A 26,533-nucleotide genomic window follows, 5' to 3' on the forward strand; every position below is an offset into this window, starting at 1 on the left:
TATGCAACAGTTTAACCACATCACAAGAAATCCCCCGGCCACCTCCCTTCCTGCTGTCAATCAAATAACAGCCCGGCGGCAATGACAGCAATTGCTTATTACGTGAAAAATGTGTATTAGGAAAGGAGTGAATATATTTTTAGCAAGAGGAGCCAGGGCCATATGACCAGCCAGCTCTGCACTGACCACAGTTTGGACACCACTGTTCTAAGGTAACAGAGGCCATGGAATTCTATGACCCAGCGAGAGCTACAGTGAGGCTGCATCTCTTTCTATAAAGAGGATGGGGATTACAGGTAGTGATTTCAGTGGGAGGTCTATTATTGCTCTGCAGGATGCTGAAGTATCCTCACAACAGCAAACCCCTGGGAAAGCAAATTCCTATGCTGCAGTTCCAGAGAACCCTGGAATTCTGAGAAAGGAGGGCCCTGCTCAAGAGACTCTCACTTCTCAGGGCGCATGGAAGGCCATTTCAAGAGCATGGTGAGGATGGACTTCCATTTCCCTCTCTTGAGCACAACTGAGACTTTCCAGTAGAAACCAGGGCACATGCTTCTGAGAGCAACAGCTACGGCCTAATTATAGCTGACTGCAAGTTAGAAGACCGTACCCACACACACTGAGCAGGGGATATGTGATAATGATCCTTTGCATTTCTCGAACAATTGTCACCTGAGCATCTTAAAGTGCTTTATATACGTCATGCAGCGGCGGTAACCAGACTTAAGGTTGAAACCAACTTCCTGGTACAAACCTGATTATCAAGCCCTCCCAGCAATTACTCAACTTCCCTAAAAGAATCCAATTCCCTTGAAATTTCACATGCCAGATTTCAACCCAGGCTAGAATTTTTGGAGGGATTGTTATCTGGGCTCCATTTGAAATGCACTGGCAACATTAACTCAGCAAGATTTTCTCTTGTGAATTAATTAAGCCTCTCTACACTCCTGATAGGAAAGCATTAACCCTCTTTCAGGGATAAATAAACCGAATTGCAGAGCAGTTAAGTGACTTGCCTGAGGCCACAAAACGGCACTGGCGGAGTCAGGAATAAAACCCAGTCCTGGCTCTCACTCGTTCGTTTGAACTACACATCAAGACAACACTGTAGTCTAGGACATTGTGATAACCAGAATGAGGCTTGGATGGATTGTGTGGGGATCGGAACCTGCAATGCATGCCTAACCTCCAACCCCCCCATCACGGACAGGGTTCCTATGTTAGGTATAGCATATAGGGCACCACACTGCGTTAATAAGAAAACCATGGTATTTAAAATTAAAAAAATGTACAATGTAAAATCTCTTTTGTGTTCTGTTCAAGGGGAAAGAAGAAAACATTTAGAGTCCCTCCCTTCAAAGGAGTTCAAAAAAGTTAGGAACAGCTGATTGCTGAGTGCAGAAGTGAGACATTATTGATTATTCAACCAATCACAATACAGTTGGACCTTGGTTCATTTGTATACAGCTATCCTATTGGTTAGAATATTGGCAGACTTTAAAAGTCATATTTAATCACTGTGCTGTCACAGCTCTTGGGTACTGCACTCTGATGTCCTCTCCAGGAGATGGACTTTATTCCACCAGCAGACAAGGAGACTTTCTGCTGTATTAACAGAAGGAGACATTCACCTTAACTTAAAAGTGTTACATGGGTTGCACTAGTTACTTTGTGATAGTGTTAAGCATCATTATTATAGTGCTGTAAAAATATAGGATGCATTACAAAACAATGTCAGACACAAGCCGCACCCTGAGGAGCTTACAAACTCAGCAAGACAAGACTAGGCACAGAGCAATGGGTCAGGTAAGGGACAGTGTGGTGATAGGATCAGTGAAGAGAACTAGGCAGGAAGGATACCTGGAAAACACGGGGTCTCATCCGGTGCTGAACCTTTTGGAGACTCAGCACAGAAGGCAGAGATTGGCGGGAGAGGGGTCAGAGGTAACTTCACCACACCTTTGTGCGGCCCAGATTCACGGCTCGTGGGGCCCCAGGCATAAATTAGAGCAGTTTATGAGACTGCTCTCCTCCCATGGGCTGCCTATGGGTTTGCCTACACAGCAGTGGCTGGCCCGTGCCAGCTGACTCAGGCTCGTGGGGCTTGGGCTGTGGGGCTGTTTTACTGCTGTGTAGACTTCCGGGCTCGGACTAGAGTCCAGGCTCTAGGACCCTGAAAGGTGGGAGGGTTCCAGAGCCTACACGCAATGACACAACCCCTTAGAGCCCAAGCCTGAGTCGGCGGGCACAGGCCAGCCGCAGGCATCTAAATGCAGTGTAGACACAGCCTAAGAGCTGTGTGCCAGCACAGAATCTCCACAGTGCCTTGTGCTATGGATATGCCCTCTCCTGCTCCCAGCAGGTCCCTGGCCCTGCCCTTGGCATGCCCCCTACACTGGGGACTGTGGGGGAAGCAGTGCAGGACTGATTGCGGCCCCGATTCCAATAAGAGTATGGACACTTTGGCACAGAAGGAGTGGGAAACTGTTCTGAGTGCAAGATGAACTCATGACATAATAATAATACATATATAGCACTTTTCATCAGCAGATTTCAAAGCACTTTACAAAAGACATATCGTCATCCCCCTTTTATAGTTGAGGAAACTGAGGCACAGAGAGGGGACATGACTTGCCTAAGGTGATACAGCAGGTCAGTGGCAGAGCTAGGAACCGAACCTAGGTCTCCTGAATTCCAGTCTAGTACTCTATACACTAGGGCACATTGCTCCAATAGAACGCATGAAGCTGAGAGTGGGGAACATATATACCCACATCTCTTATTCGATGCTCTTCACAGCAGGGTCAGTGCTAGGTCATAGCTGGCCCTGTGCAATTACTCTCATGAATTTACACTTTAACCTTGGGTGGGGGGGGATTTTAAAGCAGCACAGTGCTAGATTTTGGAAGGGGTTGAACAGAAGTGCTTAAAAGAGCCAGATCTGGTCCCCTAAAAACATAAGACCCACATGGTCGCATACCCACTAAAAGCAGCTCCTGTATGGGCTTGTACAAGCAAACCTTGCATCACAAGATCTATGCTCATGCATCTGAGAGCAGAATCCAACACAGAATCTAGATTTTAATCTGTAAGGCTTCCTAACAGGAGAAACCCACCCCCCTGGGATGGTAGGTTACTTCAGCAACTCTGTTATATAGTCAGTTTTAAAATGCTGGAGCAATGGTACCCTACACCCCTGGTCCTACAGATGGCCTGCTTTATCTGATCCACATGGCATCTATGCCAGTGCAACGGTGGGGAATTTACATGAAAGAGTAGTCCACATTAAGCCAGTGGGTTTGAACCAGAACACACCTGGACCTGAACTCAGAAACTGGTTTCCATTCTCAGTTCTCTGCATTAATAACATAAATGCATCCTGTATACTGTGGTGATGGTCATTACAGAAAAACCTGGAAACAATCTCACTCCGCCAGTAACAATGGTACAGTTACATACTCAGCTGCTTGCTCAGCCCTCAGCCCCTGCCTGTTATGGAAAAGAAAGCATCCTTCATAAAGGGTAAAGACTGTCTCAGCGGATGCTCATGGCACTAGATAGATCAGGCCAGATTCATCCCAGATGCTACTTTGCTGACTGAAGTGGAGCTACCCAAGGAATGAATCTGGCCTCTTTTAAAAGGAGAGTCTAAACTTTCCTGGAACAAAGCTGGTTTCCCAACAAGGATGCTCGCTTCAAGCAGCACAAGGCATACTGTAGCTGAGGGAGCAGGGCCACCCTAAGAATCTGGTGCTCAGTCTGTTTGGATTTAAAAGTGCCAGGCAACAATGAGTTGCTTGGGGATACCAGGCCTGGAAGAACAGAGTGCATTTCCTGTAAACAAGCCCTTTCACTGTAAGAGTCATTGCTGGATCTGTACCTGCCGAAGGACCCCACGCCCAAGCACTTGTCTGTCTGAGAAGTCCCAGGAAAAGCATTTACTTAGTAGGACTACAGTTTTCCCATAATGCCAAATAAACACACGTTTCCCAACCTTCAGTGATCCTGCCGCAATGCAAGCAGCTGTCCCAAGTGATCATTTAAGAACCGGGAGCTCCCAGTCAGTTGCAAAGAAAACGTCTTGCCCTCCCCCAATCCCCTCACTATATCTCCCTGCAGCCCTGAAAGTTTTCATCATGAAAAGGCTTGTAAAGGGTAACACAGCAGCAGGACACTGACTGAAAGCGACACTTGAGAACACGGCGTAAAGAAAAGTACTCATTTGAGTTTCAAGCGAACACAAACCGACTTGGACTCCCCCCCTCCCCCCGGGCTTATAGGAAAACACGCTCTGCACTCTTTCAAAAGAGATTGCTAGATAAAGGCAAGAGGAGAGTTACAGTTAAGTCCCCGTCTCAAGGAGAGCAAAACAAGCTCCTTCCAAAGCAAGGGCAAGAAACCACCAGAGAGAAAGAAACTAAAGCACCCGGCTCAGTTGGCCAAATATTTACAAAGAGATAGCTGTGAAGCACAAAGCTCTTTTCTTCTTTCTCAGGCGGAATCTGGTCGGAGCATGGAAACAAAATTCCCCCATCCCTGTCTCTCTCTGGTTACAATGACTCAGCCTGGAGGCTGAAAGCTTTTAGCAGGGCTAGAGCTGCTGAAACCTGCCCATCTCCAGGAGGGGGACAGAAGCTTGAAGGCGTCCTGCTCTGCTGAGCCTTGCACGTTACCATTGAAAGCACCCCACGATCACAATTTAGGATTGCTGCCTTCCCCCCATCCCTACCCTGGCATGCAGGTCCCCAGCCCTGCGAGGGAAGCTGTGGCCGGAGAGAAGGCGAGTCCCCGTGCAGCACACGGCGAGGCAGAGGGAAGGGGGATTATTGGAAAGAACAAAGGGAGAATGAGAAGACTCACCCCAGCAGTTGAAACACTCTAGGCTCCTGGCGATGTTAGCAGAGAAGGCCCGCCCCCTTCAGGGTCACATGGTTCAGAATACTAGTCAATGATCAAAGGGGCTTTGTCACTCTGTGAATTATGAGCACCCAACAGTGTGGGGGGTGGGGGTGCAGATGGATAATTACTGCCCAGGGTGCAGAGAGTGGAGTGGAACCGGCAACGGGAGGGGGGGCAGTTCAAAAGAGCCAATTAAAAATAAAAACTCTGTGACACAGTAATTCAGAGGAAAGTCTCTGCTCTAAAAAGGAGAGGAGGTGAAGCTGACTCAGCTTATAGGGATTTCGAAAACTCAGGGCGCTGTCACACAGGGGCGATCTGGAAAACAGGGAAGCATTCATCCCACAGTGCTGGCGGGATCTCAAAGCACAGCACATGTGTGAATGAACTGGGCTTCACAACTCCCCTGCCACTCAGCTAAGCATTATCATCCCCATTTCACTGGTGGGGGGCGGGATCCCACGTCACACCATGGTTAAGGGATTTGGCCAAAGTCATGCAGGAAATCAGTAGCAGAATGATGACCAGCCTCCAGATCTCCTGATGCCCAGCCCGGTGCTTTAGCCACAGGACCATCACCTTGCGGCCAACACAGCAGGTTAGTTGGCCGCTCCTCTGCTGTAAGTGATGATAGCTGTGCTGAACAGCACTTTGCATTTGTGCATTTCGCTGGGAGATGAATGGGGTGACCTCACTGATCTCCTCTAACCCCCGATTTATCTTCCTCCCAGCCCAGCCAGCGCTTCCTCCTGCTGCCTGATCCTGCCCTCAGTGGCACTGGAACATTTTTAATAGTAGGGGTGTTAAAATCCAGCCCCCTTACCCCTGTCTGCACCCTCCACCCCCCTGCCCAAGCTAAGGCTGGGAGCAGGGCTGTGTCTCCAGGAAGAGGGGACCCAGACAGGGATAAGGGGGCTGAGGCTGTGGCCACAGCTGAGGAGGGGCATGGGGCCAGGAGCAGAGCCCCTGGCAGGGGCTTGCAGCCGGGACGCCACATGTGAGGCCAGGAGCAGGGCCCTGGGAGCAGGGAGTGGAGCCCTGGGAGCAGGGGGTGGGGCTGGATGCGGGGCCCAATGGCTGGGGAGTGGGGCCAGCACCTGTGGCCCCAGAAGAGAACCCCACGCACGGGGCTGGGAGTGGGGCCGGGGCATAGGCCCCTGGCACAGGGCCAGCAGCTGGGGAGTGGGGCTGGTGGCCAGGATCCTAGCAGAGGGCCAGGGCATGGAGTCCTGGGCAAGAGCTGGGAGCAGGGCTCCCGGGTGTAGAGCCAGCGGCTGGGGAGCGGGGCATGGGGCCGACCCCCAGGACCTGAGCTGGGGAGTGGAGCCCAGGGTGCAGGACCGGAGGCCTCACGTAAAACCTGGGGGTGGTGCAGCACCCCCTGCACTCCTATTTCCCATGCCTATGCCTGCCCTCTAGTAATAGCTTGTCCTACATCCCGACCCACTGCCACAGAGAGGACTCTGATGTCTCCAGTTCAACACTGGGACTTCACCGAGGAGCCAGTCCTACCTCTTCTTCCACGAACACGAGGGCCACATAGGCACAGAGCTGCTGGGGTTTTGTTGCACAGGGAGGGGGCAATTATCTGAGGAGTCTTGCACCCTCTATGCACAGTGGAGTTCAATCCTATAGGGGCTCCCTGCACATGTTCAGACAGCGGAGTTAGAGGGAGCAGGGCTGCTGGTCTCTTGGCTACATGGAGCCCCACCCAGATCAGCAGGTGCAGGAGCAACTGGGGCTACTGCAGCCTGAGGAGTACTTCTCCCCTCGCCTGTGTGGAATCCCCTGTGCCAAGTCTAGCCCCTTGTGTTTGGAGCAGGAGGGAGGCTTTTGCTGGGAGTAATCAAGCCAGAGGAATTGGTGGGCTAGAATAGGCCCAGCCCTTAAACCAACCCAGCTAAGAAACAACAAGTAGCAAGGATAGCCAGGACAATCTATTAAACAAGGTGAATGAGCAGAAGTTAGTTTTATGAACCACTTTTGTTGGGAAATAAATACACAAGACAAGGAACTTCAGTGGATTTGGGCTAGTAAAACCATAAATGCACTGGGCCCAACTCTCCACCACCTTGCCATTTATCTTGGCTTTTCCAGCTCTGGAAGGTGGGCGTAAAAGGATACCTGTCTGCTTTCCCTGGGTGCCAATGATGACACAAGGTGCAGGGCAGTGGTGAATCAAGCCCATCATTAATCAGAACCTAAGTTCCCTCTAAGCTGTACGGTTGTGCAGCAGCCTATTAAGCGCTGCTCAGGGCTGCAGCAGGGAGAGATGCCTGATAAAGAGGCGACTCTCTCTGCAGGCCCCAGCCCAGCCCCGGACCTGCCAGGAGAGGCACTTCTTCCCACCAGACCCAGCCCAGCCTTGGACCTGCCACAGCTGGGGGAGAGGGGCCCCTTCCCCTCCCCAACCCAGCCCTGGGTCGGCCATGGCCATGGGAGAGGCGCCCCGCCCCTGGCCTCAGCCCAGCCCCGGCCCAGCCCCAATGGGGAGAGATGCCCAGCCCAAGGGGAGTCCTCTTTCCCCACTGTAGCCCTGGGGCAGCCTGCACCCCAAACTCCTCATCCTCGGCCCCACTCCATAGCCCACACCCCCAGCTGCAGTCCTCACCCCCACACACACACATCCCAACCCTCCGCCCCAGCTCTGAGATGCCTCCGAACCCCTCGGCCCCACCCTGCCACATTAATTTTGTTATGTGCACCAACATGGAGGTGATGCACATAACAAAAATAATTCCGCACATGCTGGGAAAAATTAGAGGGAACACTGGGGACTGGAGTCCCATTGTGGGAGAGTACCTGGAAACACCTGGAGAATGACTACCTGGGAATAGAGGACCCTGTCATCTTTTTTCAAGTGTCTAATCACTACTGTACTGGTGCTACATGAATAATTTGGGACATGGGAAGGCAGACACTCCCTATCCACCCTCTCCTAAAGGCTCTAGTCTCTGGCTCTGACACAAATCACATACCATAAGACCATGAAAGCTTATGCTCAAATACATTTGTTAGTCTCTAAGGTGCCACAAGTCCTCCTGTTCTTTTTGCGGATACAGACTAACACGGCTGCCACTCTGAAACATACCATAACACAGAGACCCACGATGCAATCTACGAATAAGCCTACACAGTTGCTTCACCTAAGACTACTTCCTTTCTTGTGCTTTTGTATGAACTCCTCTTTGCCCAAATGGTGCATTGGCACAGGATCAGGGAGCTCGGTGGATTGCCAGCCTGGGTAAGTCAGATGGATGGTAACACATGCCTTTGGGCCAGGCTTTCACTGCTATCCATTGTTCATTTGCAAGCTGAATGTACGTCGCCCTCTGACAGCATGTCTGCTCCCAAACTAACCCCACGGGCAAACGCTCGACGCAGCATGAGCACTTTGTCCAGGTCAGGACATATCAATGGGTTTGCATGCAGGCAGCCTCTCTGGGTTACTGGCCACAGTCGGTCTTCTCCATCTTTTGGCTGGCCTTTGCTTCTAATTGGGGTAAGAAATCTCTCTCTCCCACGTGGCGAAGAACACACTGAGGCATGGGGAAGGCGGGGGAAGGCTGGCCTTTGAACCACCCCACTCATTCACACAGGAACAAACTCAAAGACAGATAAGGAGAAAAAATAAAGATTCCTCCAACCCCTTTTTGGGAGCAGGTTCTCACAGCTAAAGCTGTTGGGGCAGGGATGGGAGAAATCCTTCTGGTGCCATCTCTTCCTAGCCCTAATGAGGGGCCAGGCAAGTTATGTAAGTCACTAGTACTCCATAGAGATGTACTGGGGAGGAGTTCGCCCTGCCCTAACCCATCCCTGCTACCTTAAACAGCCAGCAGGACAACTCAAGCCCATCCAGTACCGGGAGGAAGGGAGTTTGCTTCCTGACCATTCCTCTTCTTCCTACTATCCAACTGACAGAGCAAAGCACCTTACCAAGGAGAGATTTGGGAGACCAGGCTCCTGCCGCAGTGGCCTTTATACAGACATTTAAACTGTCCACAAGCAAAACTGCAAGAGAGAAATATGCTTCTCAGTGGAATATGTGTCACAGCAGTTTTGCAATTGGCAAGGGTGATCTGTGGTTGGCGTCTGACTTGTCAGTCCGACACAGGACTGTGTGAGCTGGACAGTCTTGGACAACGCCAGCACACTGGATTGGAAAGTCAGGATCATCAGAAAAATCAATGGTCGCCTCTGGTCTGCAGCATGTGTTTTACAGATGGGGCTCTATGGCCGAGGGGGATGTTCTCAAGAGCCAGCCCCTCCGAGCTGGGGGGGACGTTACACTGAGGCAGGTTATCATACCTGCAATACACTTCACTGAGCCTGGGAGGTAGCGGGCGGAAGCTTTGCTCCACTGCAGGCCGTGGAATGAGTGACCGTTATTTGTGCATGGGATAGTGTAGCCCAGAACTTCCCAGGTTGCCTCCAAAGTGGTCACATAAAATACAACCACAGAGGAGAGACGCTTATTGCAGCAGCCTCAAGTGAAACATCCACAGCGTGACGTGGGGAAGCGACCCTGCCAACAGAGAGTCCCAGGTTCCTCTCCTCTTCCCAGCATGCCCCAGCTCAGGGACAAGAACCAAACTGAGGAACTGGTCATGTCTCTGCCATGCAAGACCTCGGTCTCAAAGAGATGCAGACTGAGTGTAAGCATCTGCACTCTCCTCCTCCTTAAAATAGTCACTCACAAGCTGACCTATTCCTTAATCCACCCAGGTCTTTGGGTGGTTTTGTCCTTCCAGAGAGCTTGGACCTAAAAACAAACACCAGGGCACAGGGGAAGTGCTAGGGCAGCTGCAGTAGATAGCAGGCAAACAAACCAGCATCATCAGCTTCCCACCTATTGAAGAGAACCTCCTCCCAGCAACTCAAGTTAAAGCAGGTCCAGTCCCCCCGTGCTCCCCGAGCTCTGCCGTCAGGGCCCTTAAAACAGAGCCAGGGAACATACAAGAGGGTTGTTAAATCCACCATCATCTCCATCCTTTGTGCCCTTCAGATGTTCTGATTGTAGTTTGCAGTGTGAGTGGGCAGAGCTTTGTAATAGGAGGAGAAAGGTTAAGCAATTTGGGGACCAATTCTGCAAGGTCCTGAGCGACTGGAGGACACTCAGTGCCTCCAGGACTTGCTGAGCACTTTGCATAATCCACCCCATATGTGTCAAAGGAGAAGTGAACAGGGAGATGGAAGGATAGGACGCTGAGACCGTCAAAGCCAGCTAAGGGATCTGGAAACCCAATTCCCATGAGACATTAATGGGAGGGGGCTTTGAAGAGAGCCTTAAACCCTAACCTTTGGCAGAGAACCATCCATTTAAAGCTACATACGCTCCCTGCTCCCCTGGCCCTGCTGCAGACTATTAAGCAGCCCTGTAAGGAAATCGGGAGAACAATAGGTAGCAGCTCATTTAGGAAGGGCCACTACATGCGCTCCTAAAGCAGAGCACAGGCTTATTCGTGACACTTTCCCTTCTGCTACCCTACCCAGCTGCTCAGCAACCGAAAACCAGGCACAATGATAACCAAACCTACTCCCCAGGGGCTTCCTCCTCCCCCCACTGTGAAAACAGAAGAGGCAGGCCTGGCTTAGATCACTAAGTTCTGGGCAAAGCCGTCTAGTTTGCATAGGAGCATGCAGAGACCATGTTCAGTATCACATGTCAAAAATCTCTGCGCTTTGCGTAACTTGGGCTCTGCCAAAGGAGCATTTCCCTGTGCTGATGCCTGCATCACGCCCCTGGTATTTCTCCTTCTATCCCTCCCCCAGACCAAGCCACTTCTGCACCATCCCCCCATCTTCCAACTTCCTTTACACTCCGGTCATCTCATCTCAAGAGCTCTGACTTCCTGTGCTAAACTCCTGTAGCTGCACACAGCCACAAAACCTGAGCAGCTTCCTCCCCTGCTCCTTATTCCCTGCTGTGAGGGGAACAGAGAGGTCAGGCAGAGAGATTTAACTCAGCCAAGGATTACATGTAGGAGAATAAGCCTTGGCCAGAGTCTGCAGAGGCTCCAGGATGATTGGGGGACACCAGCTCTTTGTTAATCACATCTACAGCAGAGCTGGTTGGAAATTTTTCATTAAAAAAAAAAATTAAATGGAAAATGACACTTGTCAAAATCAAAATGTTTTTAAAAGGGTGATTTTGACATTTAGTTTTAAACAAATGAAACAAAGCATTTTAATAATGTAAAAACATCCCAATTCAACATTTTTGGAATAGAATGTTATGATTTTTCATTTCAAAACACTAGTCAAACAAAAATTCACTTTTTTAATATTAAAAAGTTGTGTGTAGTTTAAATGGGTCAAAATCAGAGCAAAATGTTTTGATTTTACCAAAACCAAATGTTTTAATCAACCGCCCTCCCCCTTTTTTTCCCCCCTCACAGAATCTCTGTTTGCGGGAAATTTCAAAGGTTTGGCTTCCGTTCTGTTTCAGAATAGAAAGAAACTGGAAATTATGGAATTTCCCATGAAACAGAAAATCCAGTTCCCACCCAGTTCAAATCTACAGGCTGCTAGAGCTTCCAAACCTTTGCCGACACTCCCTCTTAGCAGTGCTCTCTCATCAGTCCTCCTCTGTGCATCACAACCAGTTCCTGGGCCTCCTCCCAGAACAGTGCTCCAGGAGGACTAGCTTTCCTGTATGGGCAGTGCTGGAAACACCCACACTGATGAAGTGAGCTGTAGCTCACGAAAGCTCATGCTCAAATAAATTGGTTAGTCTCTAAGGTGCCACAAGTACTCCTGTTCTTTTTACCCACATCTAAGGTAACATATGGGGAGCATAATGGCCCTCAGATGCAGCTGTTCATGCAGGGCAGACTTCTCAGAGAGGATTGATAGCCTTGTGGTTAAGGCACTGACTACACTGAGCCTGAAGGGATCTAAGTTCAGTTCTGAGTTTTGCCACAAGCTTCCTGCATAACCTTGGGCTAATCATTTAGGGCCAGATGCTGGGTGACTTCACTTGAGCTACATGGATTTTAACCAGGTGAGGATGTGATCCACTTTCTCTAGATGCTCCAGTTCCCCATCTATGATTACTCCCAGTAAAATGGGGTCAGTAATACTTCCTGTGCCTGTCTTGTCTAGTTGGGACAGGAATATGCTCTAGCATTGCCACAATGGGGCCCCGATTCCAATCAGTACAGGTACTAGAATACAATTAGAGGTGACAATTCTGCCACCCATAGGCTGAGCGGGACATAAGTATGCAAGGAATCCCATTACATCATGGAGTAAGGTGCTGCTCATCTGGAGTAAGGGTGCCAGATTTGGCCCTTCAATAGCACTACGAACAATTAAAAGGATTCAAGGCAAGAGAGCAGCCTGGGTGAGGGTGACAAGAAACCTTCATGGATTTAGGCTCAAAATGAAGGAGATTAGGAATTGTTAGGGAACAGCTCAAATGCCGCAGGGGATTTCAAAAGTCACAGGATGGCATGGTTTTTTAGCTTAAGAGTGCTGTCCATCCCTTCATCCCACAGCAGTTGTTCTTGCCAGAGTATCATTTGCCCAGACCACTATGTTAATTTTACTAATGAAACACTGAATCGACCTTCACTGGGGGGAAGGAGGGATGATGTACCATCTTACACTTGGCTGCATCTGTGCTTGTGATTAATACCGTTCAATGCACAGATGCCAGATGTTCTCTGTGCAGGCTGGAGCCTATCCCATATTGCACCGAGATGGAATTTTTGGGCATATGGATGTGGAGTGCTGAGGGCAGGAGTTAATCAGAGTGCAGGGATTTGCAAAATCATTTGCATGGTTATGAGAAAAGACTGTACAGTTCTTATGCAGACCAGAGCCAGTCAGAATAGAAGGATGCACCTACAGGATGTGACACATAACTGGGCCTCTATTTCTCAAATATACATCTAACTGGCTGATGGGTATTGCTTTGCATAATCGCTCTCAAATTATTTCTCAGTAACCCTTTGATGATTATTCAAATCCCTGTACTCTCATTAATCATTGCCTTCAGATCTCCCATCCATACGCCCACACTAAACTTGTCTTGCCCCTGCCCCACTCTGTCACTGATACTAACTGCAAGTTAACCGGAAAAGGAACTATGTGTATTTGGTCTGAGAGGAGTGGGGAGGATACACACCACGAGGAGGAGGATGGGGAAGACAAAGGAGACAGACATTCGGCATAGAGACTTCTCAAGGTCCCTTCCAGTCCTACATTTCTATGATGCTATGGTGACAAAATGGGTGGAAGGTCAAAAACTGAGGTCTCCATGTTTGGGGTAGGCATACGGAGCAGTAGTTTGAGGACGACAGTCAATCAGACCAGAGAGCATGACAGGAGCCAATCAGAGTGCAGGAGCAAGAGGAAGGATCACATGTCCTCAGAATCCATGGAGGGGGTGCCCGGGCTGTAAACACCTCTGCCTCCCTCCTGGGAGATCATCTAGTTCTCACCTTGTAAACAGGAAGCAGCCTCAAGTTATCATTCAAATCTCTTTCTGTTTTCATAGCAAGTGTTCATAAAAGCTTGTTCTCAGGCTGGTAGTGCTGGGTGGCCCTGTCTCTTGTCTCCCTGAAGGGCTGAGAGATCTGTCTGCATAACCCTCCAAGCCTGGACTGTCCGAGCTATTTCCCAAGCAGCTTACTTAGGAGTCATTTCACTTGTGATTCAAGCCAGTTTGTAACTGGACTCTCCTAAAGTACTGTGCTTGCTCCATCAAGGCTTAGTTTCACTCTCCTGTGTCCCCTCGCTCCTGCAGTAAGCAGCTTTACAGCTCTGGGACTGCTCGTTGCATAGACGCCCCTCAGAGTCCACAAGGATTTCCTTTTAATCAGTCTCGCTGGGGTTTGTCTCTGCAACAGACATTCATTTGCAGCCAAATCCTGCAGTATCAGATATGATGACACTGCAGCACATTCTGATGTGCCACATCCTGTCCTGGGCTGAAAGGGAACCTGACAGTGCTCCTTCACTTGCCATCTTCTGGGTGTGGTGTGAAACACAGTACCTGAGCACTCGTCCTCACTGTTCCCCTGGCTCCTCTCTGCAGAACAGGGGTGCTACCTGCAAGGTCCCGGCCCACTTCCCACCGGCTAATTACTTTCTCTCTACATTTCCTCTGTGGTTTCAATGGGACACACGGTTTGCTAAAAGGGTTGTGTAGCATTGGTGTGCATGGTTAAATAGCTGCCATGTTCCATCCTGGACATGGCTGCATTCAGTAATGGGGGAAGTTCCTGTTGACCACAATGAGAGCAGGAGCAGGCCAGTCTTTTCCGAAGTGCTCTGGAATCTTTCAAGGCTGAGAGACATTAAATACCCTTACCACCACTGATAACTCAGTCTCCTTGTTCATCTTCATTTCACATTCACAGCCTAAGTGCCTGGCTCATAGCAGTCCTCTGCTTGTATAGTGACTGGTGCTTTCCTGCCTAACTCTAACTTCCAGCTTAGCAATGCTGGTAACTTCTCTAAGCATGTAGGCCCTGAAGTAGCAAAGCACTTACGCATGTGAGCGCTGTTGTACCACTGCCTTCAACAGAACTTCTCATGAGCTTAAACTTAAGAGTGTTCTTAAGTGCTTTGCTGAATTGGGGCCATAATGAACAAAGAGCAATGCAGTTACTGACATCAAAAGCTGCAGAGAATCAGACGAGATATGTATTCAGCAGAGGCCAGACTTATGTGTGTGACCCAAAAAGCTTCTCATGTGGCTTTGGTTCACTTCCGCTCTCTTTCTTGCATGGTTTCCTCTTGCTTTGAGCTCCTACAGGTGGGAGCAGAGCAGAGCAGAGCGCAAGCAGTTTCCTCAGATGCTGAATTCAGCTAATAAACACTTCAGGTCTGAGTAGATGGTTCTAATGCTAAATCAATGCAAATACTGTGGAGCCCAATGGCTAGTGCACTGGACTAAGACTTAGAAGAGACCTGGGCCTAAATCCGAGCTCTGCCACTGGCATGCTGAGGGCAAGTCACTTCCCATGCCTGTGCCTCAGTTTCCCCATTTGTAAAATGGGGATAATGATCCTGACCTCTTTTGTAAAACAGCTATAAGCTTTCATAGCTATAAGAAGTGCTATAGAAGAGCTACATGGTATTGTTGTTGGCAGCTCACACCATTGTTCGTGAAAGGGTCACTAATTCCGTGATATGGTGATTGTCTCTCTCGCTGGGGCATATTCAGATTTCAGCAGCACTGGTGTAAATCTAGAGGAGCCCCTCTGAAGTCAAAGGACTTACACCAGATTTTAGTGAGAGCAAAATCTGGCCAGGTGTGAAAACACCCTTGCAGTTTGTGATTTCCAGCCTGTGCTCTGATGCACACGCCTGAATCCAAACATTCATGAGGATCGTCAGTGATTCCCTCAGGACCAGCCCAACCCATTGACTTTGGGAGATGGGGGTATTTGTTAGCATAGGAGGAAGGAAACTGGATTGGGCAATTCCCCATATGATTTAGTGGAATGTCCCGTCCCCCCACCCCATTCATACACTCTGCACATGTACCCCTCCTTTTGTTCTCCATCAGATTTCCCCTGGAAGCCTCCTGTCTATATTGGCAGGTTTCAGAGGAACAGCCGTGTTAGTCTGTATTCGCAAAAAGAAAAGGAGTACTTGTGGCACCTTAGAGACTAACCAATTTATTTGAGCATGAGCTTTCGTGAGCTACAGCTCACTTCATCAGATGTATACCGTGGAAACTGCAGCAGACTTTATATACACACAGAGAATATGAAACAATACCTCCTCCCACCCCACTGTCCTGCTGGTAATAGCTTATCTAAAGTGATCAACAGGTGGGCCATTTCCAGCACAAATCCAGGTTTTCTCTGGAAATGGCCCACCTGTTGATCACTTTAGATAAGCTATTACCAGCAGGACAGTGGGGTGGGAGGAGGTATTGTTTCATATTCTCTGTGTGTATATAAAGTCTGCTGCAGTTTCCACGGTATACATCTGATGAAGTGAGCTGTAGCTCACGAAAGCTCATGCTCAAATAAATTGGTTAGTCTCTAAGGTGCCACAAGTACTCCTTTTCTTTCTGTCTATATTGGAGGCAGAGCGCTGCACAGCCCAAAGAAAGGTCAAGCTGCAGCCCTAAGCAATCTCCTCGTAGCTCTTACGTACAGGAAGGGGTTGGAAGGGGGATAACAATTGACTCTCTGTGATGGGACTTTTCAATGTTACTGGCCCAACCTAAATATGAAAGAAACGGAGCCAACCTCTAGCCAATCCGAAGGCTTCCTGATTCCTAGCCCTATGTCACTGGCATCACAAAGCCAGCAGCCCACAGCATCAAGATCAGAGGTGGGCAAATACGACCCGCGGGACTGTCCTTCCCGGCCCCGGAGCTCCTGGCCCGGGAGGCTACCCCCAGCCCCTCCCCCACTGTTGCCCCTCCCATGCAGCCATGCTGCCGCGTGGGCAGAAGAGCTGTGAGCTCCTGACGCTCTGAGTGGCATGGTAAGGGGGCAGCGGCAGCCTGCGTGCGGCGGTGACAGGGTTGGGTAGGGGGTCCCGGGGTGCAGTCAGGGGACAGGGAGCAGGGGGTGGCTGGATGGGGCGGAGGTTCTGAGGTGGTCAGGGGTTAGGGAACGGGGGGGGGGGGGCATTGGATAGGGTGTGGGAGTCCTGGGGGGCCTGTCAGGGGGCGGGGATGTGAATAGGTCAGGACAGTCAGGGGACAGGGAGCAGGGGTGGTTGGATAGGGGGTGGGATCCCAGGCAGGGGGCAGTTTGGGGCGGGGGGGTCCCAGGAGGGGGCAGTCAGGGGACAAGGAACAGGGGGAGTTGGATGCATCGGGGGTTCTGAGTGGGACAGTCAGGTGGTGGGAAGTGGGAGGGGGTGAATAGGGAGCGGGGGCCAGGCTGTTCGGGGGGGCACAGCCTTCCCTCCCCGGCCCGCCATACAGTTTTGCACCCCAATGTGGCCCTCAGGCCAAAAAGTTTGCCCACTCCTGATCAAGATCCTCAACTCGCCATAGTGACTGGATGCAGCCTTCCAGGGGTTGGCCAGGAGAGAGTTAACACCACCAGAAACCTCTTCAGTGGGTGTCTGCCTTCCCCACAAAGGCTGCCAGAGCGCTCAGCCACAGGTGGATGCTCAGCCACAGGGGCGGATGTAGCCTCCTGATTCAATGGGTGCGCTATACTTAACTGGGGAGGGGGCACCAACCACCCGCTGCAGCGCCCTCCGCCCCAGCTCTGCAACTCTAATCCCAGACCGCTGCAGAGGGGAGGCCCCAGGGAGTGGGGGCAGGGGCGTTGGAGACAGAGGCCACCCTGAACTCACCCCAGAGCCGCGGCTCCTGAGCCTGACTCCCCACTCCAGATGGCTGGCTCATACCTGAGTGACGCTGCAACCCAGGGCGCCAGGTCGCAACGCCTGGAGTGCGTAGCTAGGTTCAGCTCCGCGGGACAGGAGATGCCACTGCAGGGTGAGTGCGGGGAGGTCCCTCTCTCCAACATCACACCTCCCCCAGCCTCCCCTTCAGACTGGGCCAGGAGAAGGGTACATTTGCCTGCTTATGAACCAACCCTTGGTTGTGGATGCAATTGGGCCCATGAACTCACACTACAGCTGCCCCTGTTCAGCTATGAGAGGAATGCGGCTGGGCTCAGCAGCTGTGCACTCTGTAAGATGAGTGGGATTCTAGTCGCACTTGGACAGATCCGGGAAATACAGCTACTGCAGGGAAAGGACAGACTCTGACTATGACAAGCCATCTGCCTCGGATGCTTGATGGAAGCCTCAACTCAAATCCAAATAGTGCGTGTTCCCCTTCAGCTGGCCGCAGCTCACCGAGCTACCCGTGTAAAGGGCCCTCAAAAGAGGCAGAAATAGCCTCCTGCCACGTCCCTGCACGGTCTAGAGCTGATGAAAGGGTTCTCAGTGGCTCTGCTCCCAGGCCCATGCATAGTGGTGGATTGGGAGCATGTCAAGAGCAGAGCATAGGTTAGAGCAGCTTTGAGGCAGCTCTAATTTACACCAGGGACCAAGATGGTCCTTGTATGGCACCAAACTCTGGGAATGCAAAAGTAGATGAAAACCACCTTCACTCTCATCCCAGTCCCAAGCACATGGAGTAACTGAGAACCAGGCCCTTTCACTTCGAGCTTGCTGGCATGAATCCAGCCAAGCCTGAGAGCAACTGCATATTATGACCATCCCTTGGCTATGTGGTGACCCATGTGAAGCTTGTTGCTTGGCTCGCTCTACTTCGGAGCAGACAAGTATCCACATCACAGAAACACTCTTTTCGGCACACTCCATGCAGGGCACAGGTCATGCTCCTAGAGTTGGCCCCTGCAGGGCAGGGCTGATGCCCACTGGTGAGCAAAGCCGGCAGGGCTGCCAAAGGTGCCGTACTCCAGCGCTGCATAAACAACAGCCGTCACACTCCAGGTCCATCAATCCATTTCTTCTAGCTCTCTAATGTAATTCTATGGCCCCACCACCGTAGTTTCTGAGCGCCTCATGATCTCTGACATATCTATCCTGACAACAGCCCTGGCAGGCAGAGAAGTGCTGGTGTCCCATTGTACAGGCAGGGAACAGAGGCACCGAGAGGCTAAGTGACTTGCCCAAGGTCAGACAGGAAGTCTGTGACAGAGCAGGGAACTAAACCCAGGTCTCCCGAGTCCCAAGCTAGCCCCCAGCCAATGGCCACCCTTCCTCTCCTATCCCCGTTCCACTGCACTAAATTTGCTTAGAACAAAAACAGAATTCAGACCCATGCGCAAAGTTTCCTGGCACTGACAGTGCTCTTTCCACATGTGCCCTGCCGAGGCCAGGGTGGCAGAGGGAGGCATTTGCAGAGGAAACACAGGGCATCTTTCTCCAAAGTCTAGTTTCCACCGGGTTCCTGGTCTTTGGCTTTGGAGCCCAGTTCTATTGACTCTGGCTGGCCTCCAGCAGCACAGACAAGGAGAGGAACAAGTAATGTTAAACTTTACCATGAGAGATGGTGGGGGGCTATGTTCTGATGGGGAGGCTACAGAAGCCATGTCTGCTGCTCTATTTTGTGAAAAAATTGTTTCCTGAGGTGGTTTAAAGTGAATTTTGTGCGGTGAAAGGTGCTACGTTCACAGAAGGCCCCTGCGTAGCAGGGACTGGGTGGAGCAGAGCTGCACATATCAATAGTTAACCAGGAGGGTTTTGGGAAGTCTATCGATGAATGTCCAGGAGTTATTGCCCAGCAGCGTATTTGGGAGAATACAGCCACCTGCAACCTTAACTCCCGCCCATCCCACCTCCTTGGGAAGAGGAAGCAGAGCTGAGGTCTGGTGGTGAAATAAAACTCATGGACCAAAATAAATGACCAGGATATTCTCACCCTCTTTGTACAGGTGGGTCCTGTTTTGAGGCTGGGGTTTATTTGCACCTGCTCAGTTGCCATTTTACACCTACAATCTGCCTCTGTAGCATCCATTAGCATCACTCTGTGGACAGCTGGAGCTCCCAGACGGCACAGCCTTCTCTGCCAGGATGGTCCTAGGCCCTGGTGGGAGGTTCCCTTAGCCTGGGAAAGTCAGTCTCTCAGCAAAAACAAAAGCCGCACGGGTATGAGAAAAGTGACGCTTAACCTCCTATTGTCTTAATTTACTAGGAGTAAAACAGGAACTGGATTTTGGTGCCCGTCGTGGAATGGACTCCGAGTGCAGCCTCTACTCTTGAATTCCAGCATGAACTGCCAGCTCCTGAGAAGAGAGGCGGCACCTGCTGCTGATGGGAGTAGCAGCCCTGACTCCATGGGAAGGAAACCCTCCCAAGGATCCCCTGTTAATGCAATGAGAGCAGCTTTAGACATTGACTTTTCTAACACTTCCCTCACAAGACAAGCCCAAAGCAGCAGCATCACAGCAGTCCGACCTTACCTGAGCTTACAATCCGTCCCTTAAACCCAAACATTACATAGCAACCTAAAAGCAACTCAAGGGTGCATTTCAACCCAGCAAGCAGCGTGGCTCTGAGATCTGCTCTGCAGATAGAGGGAGAGCATTTGGTTTGCAGTATTGTTGCAGGCTCTTAAAGGTCACAATTGCTGCTGGTTTGGGGTTTTCAGTTCTACAGGATTCAGCTTTTGTTTCTGACACTTTTGTGTTGTAGCCAAGAGCAGAGCAGTTTCTCGGCTCAGTGTCTTAGTAGGAGGACCAGAGATTGTGGCACAGGCACATCTGCCTCAGTGAGCTGCAGTCCGCTTGGTGCTTCTAGCCACCAATGGGACCTAGGCAGTGCCATGGGTATGACAAAGTTCAGGAGCGCCTGGATCGGGGATTTGGGTTCAGACATCTCTAGAAAAAAGAAGGGCCGTTTACATGGGACTCGCAAAAAGAAAAGGAGGACTTGTGGCACCTTGGAGACTAACCAATTTATTTGAGCATAAGCTTTCGTGAGCTACAGCTCACTTCATCGGATGCATACTGTGGAAAGTGTAGAAGATCTTTTTATACACACAAAGCATGAAAAAATACCTCCCCCCACCCCACTCTCCTGCTGGTAATAGCTTATCTAAAGTGATCTCTCTCCTTACAATGTGTATGATAATCAAGTTGGGCCATTTCCAGCACAAATCCAGGTTCTCTCCCCCCCTCCCCCACAAACCCACTCTCCTGTTGGTAATAGCTTATCTAAAGAGATCACTCTCCTTACAATGTGTATGATAATCAAGGTGGGCCATTTCCAGCACAAATCCAGGGTTTAACAAGAATGTCTGGGGGGGGGGGGGTTAGGAAAAAACAAGGGGAAATAGGTTACCTTGCATAATGACTTAGCCACTCCCAGTCTCTATTCAAGCCTAAGTTAATTGTATCCAATTTGCAAATGAATTCCAATTCAGCAGTCTCTCACTGGAATCTGGATTTGAAGTTTTTTTGTTGTAATATCGCAGCTTTCATGTCTGTAATCGCGTGACCAGAGAGATTGAAGTGTTCTCCGACTGGTTTATGAATGTTATCATTCTTGACGTCTGATTTGTGCCCATTTATTCTTTTACGTAGAGACTGTCCGGTTTGGCTAATGTACATGGCAGAGGGGCATTGCTGGCACATGATGGCATATATCACATTGGTGGATGTGCAGGTGAACGAGCCTCTGACAGTGTGGCTGATGTTATTAGGCCCTGTGATGGTGTCCCCTGAATAGATATGTGGGCACAGTTGGCAACGGGCTTTGCTGCAAGGATAGGTTCCTGGGTTAGTGGTTCTGTTGTGTGGTATGTGGTTGCCGGTGAGTATTTGCTTCAGGTTGGGGGGCTGTCTGTAGGCAAGGACTGGCCTGTCTCCCAAGACTTGTGAGAGTGTAGGGTCATCCTTTAGGATAGGTTGTAGATCCTTAATAATGCGTTGGAGGGGTTTTAGTTGGGGGCTGAAGGTGATGGCTAGTGGCGTTCTGTTATTTTCTTTGTTAGGCCTGTCCTGTAGTAGGTGACTTCTGGGAACTCTTCTGGCTCTATCAATCTGTTTCTTCACTTCCACAGGTGGGTATTGTAGTTGTAAGAATGCTTGACAGAGATCTTGTAGGTGTTTGTCTCTGTCTGAGGGGTTGGAGCAAATGCGGTTGTATCGCAGAGCTTGGCTGTAGACAATGGATCGTGTGGTATGGTCAGGGTGAAAGCTGGAGGCATGTAGGTAGGAATATCGGTCAGTAGGTTTCCGGTATAGGGTGATGTTTATGTGACTATCGTTTATTAGCACTGTAGTGTCCAGGAAGTGGATCTCTTGTGTGGACTGGACCAGGCTGAGGTTGATGGTGGGATGGAAATTGTTGAAATCATGGTGGAATTCCTCAAGGGCTTCTTTTCCATGGGACTCCCGATTCATGACTTGAAACTAACCAAGAACTTCTGCTACCCAAAAGAAAAGCCAGCCTGTTCTGACTGGATACTGCACAAACTGTGTTAGTTAGTGTCTAATCACTGACATTCAGCAGGAAAGGGACCCTGGCCATAAATGGCATGCAGAACAATAAGCAGCTAAGGGAAAGCTATAATAGGTCAGTGGGTGGAGGATACCCCCTCATAGATGGAAGGGGTTTAGATTAGATGCCATCCCAACATCCCTTGATCCTTTATTGCCCTGGTAAATCATTTATTTGGAAGCCCTTTTCCGAAATCCCTGGAAGCCTCCCCCGACCCTAAGGATAAAATATGTTGATGAAAAATACACAGCTTTGTTCTTGGGTCCTTTCGAGTATAAGGTTTGTGGAGCAGGGATCATCTCTTTACCCATGTTTGCACAGCACCAAGCAGAATGGGGTGCTAATCCTGACTGGGGTCTTTGGGTGTTAAGATATTTGGGAAAAATTTCAGACACACAAAGGGCAGTTAAGGTGCCCAACCCATTGAAATTCGGTGGGGGCTGAATGCTTTCCCCCATGTGTGCTTTTGAAAAGCTCTTCCTTTATTATTAATTATTATTATTATTAGACTCTTACTAGCAATTTACGGACTGGTTGGAACGCTTCACTGACTGGAGCTGATCTTTAATCTCTCTCCATGTTTCCTGTCCTACAGAGAGGAGAACTGAAATGCAGGTCTGAGGTCCCAAAAGCAGAGCTGACCTTCAGCTTTCAGGATGGCTGGGATCACTCTACATGTCCCTCCTTCACTCAGGCCTTTGCCCGACGCCCTGAAGGGCTGTGCAAAGCGGCAGTGCCCCAGCACAAGCACAAGGAAGGGTTCCGCGTGAGAGTGCGAGTCAGGTGACATGCCAAGTATTGCAATCCCCACGCTAGAGATGCAGAGTGAAAAAGGGACGGGGCAGATGTTGCCAACATGAGATTTTATTATGAATCTCACGATATTTGGTGTTTTTCTTAAAGCCCCAGCTCCTGGAGTCATTTTGTCACATGAGAATCTCAGTTTTCATTACAAAGAAGTAAATTTCTAGCCCTTATGGTTGTGGAGAAAAGCCTGAAACATGAATCAAATGGACCCTGATGGCTCAGAAATAAGTTAAAAGACCCCAACATTTTTTATTTTTTTTTAAATCTCATGATTTGAAGCTAATGTAATTTTGGGGGAGCCTGACTTTGGATTTTTGAACTTTTGGGGTTGGAAGTACTGGAACAGGCAGGTCTGCAAACATAGGTTCAAGCCAAAGACTCATGTTAGCTTCACACTGCCCTCGTAGGCTTTAATCCTGCTAGCGGGCAGAGTAACTTGGCAGGAGTGCAGCAACGCTCTCCTAAAAGCAGCATCTGGTCCCTTTGCATTCCTTGTCCTGCTCATGACTTTACCATGAGCTTCTCTGTGTAACATTCCACAGCTGTGCTGGGCAGGATTCATCACCCTACTGAGCCCAACCTGTAAAGGGTGACCACAAACCAAGCCTGGGAACAATCCCCCTTCCCAAAAGCAAGAGCAATGCAGCGGCAGGGGAAAGTCCTTCCATTCAATTTCTTCGGCCGATCTATTTTTAAGGCAAGGACTGGCTAGATCAAGAAGGGACCCCCATGCCCCTCATGAAGACCACCCAAGACTCACTCACTGGGAGGGAAACACCTTCACTTTGGATTCACTTGAAGGCAGGCTCGGTAGGACTTCACCCTCAATTGGCAAAGTACTCGGTGCTGCACTCTGGCCCCTCTATGGAGGATCTGGCTGTGCATGTCAAGGAGACATTTAATATCCTGCTCCGAAGTGTATCAGTGAATCTCCCTCTTTCCAGTCACTGCAAACCAACCCTGCAGGCTCAGATTTCACAGTTTGACCAGGGGACCGGTGGCTGCCACGTAGCCTACGGTGAGTTGGTTCACACAGGCTGACTGCTGTTATGTGGGACTCAACAGTCTCGGCTATGGAGGTGATGGAGGGCAGCCAAAAACTAAAGGATAAATAATCAATTCCACAGTGATTTATACAAAAGCTTTCCCTGTCCTCCTCTCCCCCACACTTCAGCCCTGGCTGCTCAGCAGAGCCACGGAAGGACCTTTTCCCTTACAAATTAAGTCTCTGTGGAACTTGCCCTCTCCCTGGGAAAGCCCAGAGGCTCCCTGGGAGAAGGACTGCATACACATGTAATTCACTCTTTCACTGACTTCTGCTTCCTGAAGGCATCGCTCAGCGTCAGAGGCACGCAGGGCAGGAAACACAACCGGAGAGCAGCTGCTAGCTTTGACTCAGCAGGATTAGAGACAAGCGCCCTTTTCTACCCCCCCTCAATATGTGAATCAAGTGGAACTTCAGCACTGGTGGCAGAAGGGGTAAGCAGCCCCCTGGAGAGACAGCCAGAGAGGGATAGATTCTTCCCTGCTGGGTATCTTATGAAGTCATTTACACTGGTGAAAACCCTACCAAATCACAGTACTCCACACACACCAGTGGCACCAGCATAAATTACTACACAGGGTGGTGCAAGGAAGTGGAGATTTTGAGTCTCCTTTCTGGTTCTGATAACTGTGAGTAAGCTGCTTCACCACTGTGCCTCAGTTTGCCCATCTTTAAAATGGGGATAAAGATTCTGACCACCTTTATAAAGCACTTTGAGCTCTATGGATGAAAAGTGCTACATAAGAGCTAGGATTTATTTATCATTATTATTGCAGTCTTAAGCTGCAGTATCCCCTGCTACTCTAGTCCTGAGTCCTCATACAACTCTGCCAATCCACCTCAAATCTCACTGCTACGCTGTCCTGGGTTCCCACCAATTCTGGCAGCTTAGACCATGCAATACTCCATCCTCCCAGGCCTGGACTGGAGCCAGCAAGATCTGCCAGCTCATCCAAGAAGTTTTGTGATGCAGGCTAGTGTTCATCAGTTTCCCACTGGGCACAGTCTTCAAATCCCACATTTATTACCCCCCTCACACACTGGGTGGCAGTGGCTGGTGTACATTTTACAGCCATTTGTGCCCAGTTTCAGGTTTTTTTTCCCCTTCACTCCAGATTTGTAAATCAAAAGGTAGCTTTTGCTGGGGAAAACTGCCTTGTGGAAAAGCTTTGTGAAAACTAGGGCCTGTCCCCAGGAGAAACCCCACCGCCTCCAATGGGGAGAGCTTTGCTGCTGGGGACTTAATATGAGTTTTTACTCATGTCTGCAGAAGCAAAAGGTGTCCCCAAACCAGCTCTCTGTGCTCCTGATGCTGCAAGGGATCTAGCATCCCGCTAGGCATGCCACCTACCTCACTTTTCTGATCTTGCTTCCTGTAAGAGGCTGAAAGCTCACAGAATAACTTTTAGGCCACATGCAAGAGTCTGATTCAGCAGAGTGTAGCAAAGAAGGGGTTAAGATGAGAGCCGAAAAGAGGCATGACCTGACTACAGGATAGTGCCCAGTTCATGCCGGACCTGCCTTAGGAAAGCTCCCACCATGGTGTGGTTCTGCTCCCAGCCCAGGAATTCCGCTGTGGCCAATGGAGTTAAGCACTTGGCAGGGGCACACCCAGAAACTTTTCTCATGATGCACCGTCAGTCCCTGTAGAGCCATCCCCACTGCAGCCACTGGCCCTGGCACCTTGCCCGCTGAGCGCTCAGCCCCCACCTTCCAGCCCAGGCCACCTGGGGCAGCATTACTCTCCATCTCTGAGAGGGGACACAGGCTGCTGGAAGTGGGGTGAGGACAGGCAAGTCCCCAGGGGGAGCTCTGGTATAAAAGCCAGCCCCTCAGAGGGTAGCTATGGGGCCAAACTTGAGTGAGTGGCATTGCAACCTGGTGCATGGGTGTCACAATGCTTATCACTAATTTTAGACCCCCACCCTGTTACAGCAGAGGGCCGGTGAGGCCAAAGCAGAGTGGGCCTCCTGGGCAATGGGGCAACCAGTGCTGCTTCTCCTCACCACTGCCAGTGGTACGCACCGAGTGTAACATGTGTCCGGCTGCAGGTGCCACTGGTGCCCAGCACAGACTCAGGCCCACGCCTTGGCCCTTGATGCAGTGCAGGAATAATGGGCCTGACTCTGTTCTCACATGCACTGGTATAAATCAGGAGTAACTCCATGACTGTCAATGGAGTTGCACCGGGGGGCAAATGGTGCAAGTGAGATGGGACACAGGCCCAATGCATTGTCAAGTGAAATGCTCCTTCACACCAGCCAGTAGGTTTTACATGGCATCTCCCTCCGGTTCACCGTTTTCTAGCCTCTAACCATGAAGGGGTCTATTCTTTTGTTGCACTTTTGCAGTCCCTGGTCACATTATATGTAATACAAGCCACTGCCAGCCTACTGACAACACCTAGGATCACTGACAAGGGTGCTCACACCTTGTGCGTCAGGCCAGAAGCTAGAGGATCTTGGAGGAATTTCCCACAATGGTGTAGTATAGAGCTAGATTACAGGATGGAGCTTCCTCTGAAAACACACGACATCTGTCAGAGACAGGATATCAACTAGATAGAGTCTAAGGGCTAGTCTACATAGCCCCGCCACTCGGACTATGGGGGTGTGAAGTGCAGTGTGTACGAGCCGGTTGTGCTGTAACTGCCCCATGTGAACACTGCAGGTGTGAACTAAAAGGTACCTAGTTTCAAACAAGACACACTTTCTCTCTTCTGCACTAGTAAGCGCTGCAATTCATACACCTGTAGTCCAAACTGAAGAGCCATGGAGACATAGCCTTCGTCTGTTCTGGTGTAGCAATTCCGGTCTTCTAAGTCACTAAATGTTTACTACCCTTCCTCCATCCATCCACCCCCACCCACAC

The 26,533-nt window shown here is 50.1% G+C and overlaps 1 protein-coding gene across 5 annotated transcripts in view; it reads right to left on the reverse strand.

Moving 5' to 3' along the window:
• The window catches only part of SEPTIN9 (septin 9), a 262,067-nt gene that overhangs the window by 65,976 nt on the left and 169,558 nt on the right, over positions 1-26,533 (reverse strand). The window contains exon 1 of one of the 5 annotated variants that reach the window (XM_048817773.2): positions 4,861-4,949. The exons of the other annotated variants lie outside the window; for them this stretch is intronic. The gene's annotated coding sequence lies outside the window, so the exon portion shown is untranslated. Of the gene's footprint in view, positions 1-4,860; positions 4,950-26,533 lie in introns of those variants that run through there. 5 annotated transcript variants of the gene reach the window in all.

The sequence above is a fragment of the Caretta caretta genome, chromosome 14, assembly GCF_965140235.1.
Source record: "Caretta caretta isolate rCarCar2 chromosome 14, rCarCar1.hap1, whole genome shotgun sequence".
Taxonomy (NCBI): domain Eukaryota; kingdom Metazoa; phylum Chordata; order Testudines; family Cheloniidae; genus Caretta; species Caretta caretta.